Raw genomic sequence first — 6,000 nt, 5'->3', positions numbered from 1 at the left:
GCCATTTGTTCCAAATATTGTGTTGAGACCAATAAAGCAAGAGAATCATATAAGTCAGTTTAAACATTCTAGGTTGGATTCTTTGGGCAAGCTGGCCTGGGCATGGCACAGGAACAGACAAAGGTAGCTTTATACTACTTTTATGGTGTCTGTCCTGCTCTTCCGCACCACTCCCAATTCTTGGGCTGTCTAGTCACAAATCTGATCGCCAGCATGAAGTTGCCTATGGTTCCCAAGGGACTGTTCCAGCAATTGGAGATGACTGAGTTTTAGATATGTTCTGGACACTTCCTTTTCCCCCAAACATGCCCGCAGTGCGAGATGCTGAGGGGGACCTACACCATCAGCATATTCCCCTGTGTAGGGGGGATCATCCACTGGCCAGTTCTGCTCATTTTTATGTGGTACAAAGCATTAATAGTCCAGAACTTCAGACCTGATCCTGATTCATTAATCCAGTTGAGTTACTCCTGATTTATATTAAAGTCAATGGAGTTGCACTGGTATAAAGCCGGCAGACATGAGAACAAAATCAGGTCCTACAACTGGTTTTACAAAATGTTATCAGTGTTACGCACTTGCCAGACAAAGGTTTTCATTATATGCGTGTAGCCAGGGTGACCCACACAGATTAGGACTCATTACTTATTACAAATAGTTTACCCAGAACATTTGATAAAAATGATAACACTTTAAGAAGGGCAATTACAAGGAAGATCTGAACTAGTCAGGTGGTTGAAGATTCTTGATCTTCAGTCACATGTCTCATAAAGTAACAGTGGTGTGTGGTGTATCTAGTAGCAACAGGCAATCCTCCAAAGCTTTGGAATGATTAAGCATCTAAAAATCTAGACAGTTATCAAAAGCTTATCTGAACTGCAGAGGCCTCTGGACCTTTTTTAAACAATCAAACAAATCGGAAACTATGTTCTTATTTTAACGAAACTGGCTTGCACATCCATTCTATCTAATGTACTTGCACACCTTGTCGTCTGTTGGACCTGCGCTGAAACCCTGGCCCTGAACCACAGAATGAGGGGCTTGAAATCAGAACCCGGATCTTGGTCTTAATTTCACAGCTGTTCTCTCTTTACTATCCAAACACTTCCAAACTTGGGAGGTTTGAAATCTGGATCAGGGTTTGAATTTCATGGCTCAGGTCAATTTCTAGTCATCAGTTTCAAATTACAATCCAGATGCCTAACCTTGAAATGGAAAAATCTATACAAATTAATCCCCTTAAGTTTTAGCATGAATGGCATGTACTCTGAAAAATGGCATTCAAGGGTTCTATAGATTTAGCCCCCACCCCCAGTGGACAGACGTGGGCAGAACTCAGTGAAACTGTATGTACTATATCTCAGCAACTAGAGCTGATCAGGAATTTTTCAACAAGACATTTTTCATTAAAAAATATTGATTCATCAAAACTGAACTGGGTCATGGGAAAGAGTCAGATTTGACACATTTCTTGAAAAAAAATTGAAGAGAAAGAGTTTCCTTTCAATATTTTCTAAATTCAAAGTTTTTGTTTCTTGGTTTGGTTTGAAATGATTTCTTGTTTTGAAATTTAACTTCATTTACACTAAAAATCAAAGAATCTTAGAAAAGTGGGGCCGGAAGAGACATTCAGAGGTCAACAAGTCCATCCCTCTTCCCTCCCCCCCCAATTGATGGTTTAATAACAAAATTATTTAAAATGTTTTTTAAAAAGGTTAGATATGAAAACTTCTGATCTGAATTGAAATTTTTTCATGTCAAAATTTTGCAAACATTTCTGAGATTTTGACTTTTTGTCATAGTTCAGAATGGGAACATTTCTGGAAATCTCAGATTCTTGTGGGACAGGAAAGCCAGTTCCTGCCTAGCTCTACTCACAACCCTATTGTTGCAATGAAATCCAGGAGGGTCACCCTCAAAGATCATAGCCTTGGACGTACATGGAGACACGAGCATCTGAAACCCTAGCCGCATTGAATTCAGTGGAAGTTTCAGAATTTCATCCTTAGTATAGATAAGCCTGAGAGAGAATTCTACTGTGCAGACTGGCAGGATGACTTTCATTTGTGTATTACATCTATGCTAATTAATTCATATCCAAAGCAATGGACGAAAGAGAAAGCTTAGCTAGTATTTATCAGAGATGCATATGTCAGGCAGCTGTCTATTGCGAAAGAAGAACATGCCTAGTTTGCCCTCATTGCCACAAAGGCCTGTCACCTTTAATGGTATGGTATTTCTGAGCAGATTACAACAGATTGTTAGGCATTTCTGTATGCTATCACAGTATCTTGCATGAACAAGTAAATGCCATCTGGTTTGGGATCTGCACTATGGGTCAGATTCTGTTAGGTGCCAAATGCCTCTGCAAGCTGCTTAGCCTGCTCCACTTAGGGTATGTCTACACTACGGAATTAGGTCGATTTTATAGAAGTCAATTTTTAGAAATCTATTTTATACAGTCGATTGTGTATGTCCCCACTAAGTGCATTAAGTCAGCAGAGTGTGTCTTCAATACCGTGGCTAGCATTGACTTACGGAGCGGTGCACTGCGGTAGCTATCCCACAGTTTCCGCAGTCTCCGCTGCCCATTGGAATTCTCGGTTAAGCTCCCAATGCTGATGGGGAAAAAACCATTGTTGAGGGTGGTTTTGGGTACATGTCTTCAGTCGCCCCTCTCTCCCTCCCTCTCTCCCTCCCTCCATGAAAGCAATGGCAGACAATCGTTTTGCACCTTTTTTCCTGGGTTACCCATCCAGACGCCATACCGTGGCAAGCATGGAGCCCGCTCAGCTCACCGCTGCTGTTGTGGGCATTGTAAACACCTCACGCATTATCCTGGAGTCTGTGCAGAATCGGGCTAAGAGACGCCAGCATGAGGACGATTTTGATGAGGACATGGACACAGACGTTCCTGAAAGCACAGGCTGTGGCAATTGGGACATCATGGTGGCAGTGGAGCTGGTTGATACAGTGCAATGCCGATTCTGGGCCCGGCAAACAAGCACAGACTGGTGGGACCGCATAGTGTTGCAGGTATGGGATGATTCACGGTGGCTGCAAAACTTTCACATGCGTAAAGCCACTTTCCTTGAACTTTGTGAGTTGCTTTCCCCTGCCCTAAAGCACAGGAGTACCAAGATGAGAGCTTCCCTGACAGTTGAGGAGCGAGTGGCGATAGTCCTGTGGAAGCTTGCAATGCCTGACTGCTACCGGTCAGTCGGGAATCAATTTGGACTGGGCAAGTCTACTGTGGGGACTGCTGTGATCCAAGTAGCCAATGCAATCATTGACGTTCTGCTATCAAGGATAGTGACTCTGGGAAATGTGCAAGTCATACTGGTGGCTTTGCTGCAATGGGGTTCCCTAACTGTGGTGGAGCGATAGACGGAACACATATCCCAATCTTGGCACCGGACCACCTTGCCAACCCGTACATAAACCGCAAGGGGTAATTCTCAATGGTTCTGCAAGCACTGGTGGATTACAAGGGACGTTTCACCGACATCAACGTGGGATGGCCGGGAAAAGTGCATGACGCTCACATCTTTAGGAATTCAGGGCTGTTCGAGCAGTTGCCAGAAGGGACTTACTTCCCAGACCAGAAAATTACTGTTGGGGATGTTGAAATGCCAATAGTCATCCTTGGGGACCCAGCCTACCCCTTGCTCCCATGGCTCATAAAACCGTGCACAGGCAGCCTGGACAGTATTAAGGAACAGTTCAACGAAAGGCTGAGCAAGTGCAGAATGGTGGTAGAATGTTCCTTTGGATATTTAAAAGCTTGCTGGCGCTGTTTGCTGACTAGGTTAGACCTCAGCGCAACCAACATTCTCATTGTTATTGCTGCTTGCTGTGTGCTTCATAATATCTGTGAGAGTAAGAGGGAGATGTTTATGGAGGGGTGGGAGGTTGAGACAAATCGCCTGGCAGCCGATTTTGAGGAGCCAGACACCAGAGTGATTAGAAGAACACAGCTAGGCACACTGCACATCAGAGAGGCTTTGAAAACCAGTTTCATGACTGGCCAGGCTATGGTGTGACAGCTGTGTATGTTTCTTCTTGCTGCAAATTCCCTGTAAACCAATCACCCTCCCCCCTTCGATCACAGCTTACAAAGGAAATAAAGTAACTATTGTTTTGAAACCATGCATTTTTCTTTATTAATTAAAAAAAAATTGAGATAAATGACAAGGTAGCCAAGGTGGGGTGGGGTGCAGGAGGAGGGAAGGACAAGGTCACCTTGCTTATTGTAGCCACACTACAAATCAAAACTGTTTGAATGACAGCCTTCTGTTGCTTGGGCCATCCTCTGGAGTGGAGTGGCTGGGTGCCCAGAGCCAACCCCCACCACGTTCTTGGGCATCTGGGTGAGGAGGATATGGAACTTGGGGAGGAGGGCAATGGATGCAGTGCTTTCCTGCAGCTCCAACAGACGCTTCATCATGTCCGTTTGCTCCCCCATTAGCCTCAGGATCGCCTCCTGCCTCTGCTCTTCACGCTCACTTAATGCTTTCCTGGCCTCTGCCACTGAATGCCTCCATGCATTAAGCTGTGCCCTCTCAGTGTGGGAGAATTACGTGAGCTCGGAAAACATGTAATCGCAAGTGCGTTTTTTTTTGCCTTCTAATCTGCGATAACCTCAGGGATTGAGATGATAGGGGGAACATAGAAACATTTGCACCTGGGGGGGGATAAAACGGGAGAGTAAAATTTAAGATGATACATTTCTGAGAACAAAAGGGAGACTCTTTCACAGCAATCAAAGCAATTCACAGCACACAGCACATGTGCTTTAGGTACAAGGTCGCATTTTGCCTTTTATATTGAGCACCTGCCAGTATGGTGACACGTCACACACGGCTGGGCAACAGAATTTGGTTTCCAGGCAGCCATGGTAAGCCTTTTGGTAGGTGGGGTTGGCTTCTTCCGCCTTCATAACATGTGGGAATGGTTTCAAACTGCAGTGCCCTCCTTTTCCATAGCAAACAATGCGGGTTGGGTTTCACATTTAAAAGGAGGGGCTGTGGTTTTCGGGTGGATGTGCAGCACACACCTTCCCCCCACCCCACTGCATGGCTATTCTCCGAGATGATCCCTTTTAGCCAAGCACAAACAACCCAGCATGAACGGGGTCCTTTTACTGTTCCCTTACAAAAATTCCCCTATTTCAACCAGGTGACCATGAATAATATCACTCTCCTGAGGCTAACGCAGAAAGATAAAGACCGAATGTTGCTTGAATGCGACCAAAACCCAGGACCATTTGCTGCCATGCTTTGTGCTGAAATTATTCCAACTACTTGCTACTGGCTTGGCGTGGTAAAGTGTCCTACCGTGGAGGACAAAATAAGGCAGCCCTCCACAGAAACCTTCTGCAAAGGCTTTCAGAGTACCTCCAGGAAAGCTTCATGGAGATGTCCCTGGAGGATTCCATCCCTAGACACGTTAACAGACTTTTCCAGTAGCTGTACTGGCCATGAATTCATCCCAATTCTTCAGGGCAAATCAAACATTAAACACTATTGCTTTTAAACCCTGCAGTGTAGTTACAAATGTGCACTCACCAGAGGTGCCTTCTCTGGCTTCAGGGTTGGGGATCCCGCCTTGGGAGGGTATTGGCTCAAGGGTGATGAAAAGGTCCTGGCTGCTGGGGAAAATGGATTCACCACCTGGCTGCTGCATAGTCTCTTCCTCCTCCTCCTCCTCCTCATCCACAAAATCCTCCTCCCTGTTGCATGAGACTCCCCCCCTTGCAGGTGCCCACGGACAGTGGTGGGGTAGTGGTAGGGTCCCCCCCCAGAATGGCATGCAGCTGATCATAGAAGCAGCATGTCTGGGGCTCTGACCCAGAGCAACCATTTGCCTCTTTTGTCTTCTGGTAGGCTTGCCTGAGCTCCTTAACTTTCACGTGGCACTGCTGTGTGTCCCTGTTGTAGCCTCTCTCCACCATGCTCTGTGTGATTTTGACATATATATTAGCATTTCTTCTTTTTGATC

At 45.4% G+C, this 6,000-nt stretch overlaps 1 long non-coding RNA gene across 1 annotated transcript in view; it reads right to left on the bottom strand.

Annotated features, from left to right (window-relative positions):
- Positions 1-4,135: 4,135 nt before the first annotated feature.
- Positions 4,136-6,000, bottom strand: part of LOC142072952 (uncharacterized) — a 44,980-nt gene continuing 43,115 nt past the window's right edge. The window contains exon 2 of the long non-coding RNA XR_012669580.1: positions 4,136-4,684. This is a non-coding gene — a long non-coding RNA (uncharacterized LOC142072952). The remainder of the gene's footprint in view (positions 4,685-6,000) is intronic.

The sequence above is a fragment of the Caretta caretta genome, chromosome 1 (assembly GCF_965140235.1).
Source record: "Caretta caretta isolate rCarCar2 chromosome 1, rCarCar1.hap1, whole genome shotgun sequence".
NCBI classification, from domain to species: domain Eukaryota; kingdom Metazoa; phylum Chordata; order Testudines; family Cheloniidae; genus Caretta; species Caretta caretta.
The sequence above is the reverse complement of the archived record's forward strand: the minus strand, read 5'-3'. Positions and strand labels throughout refer to the sequence as shown.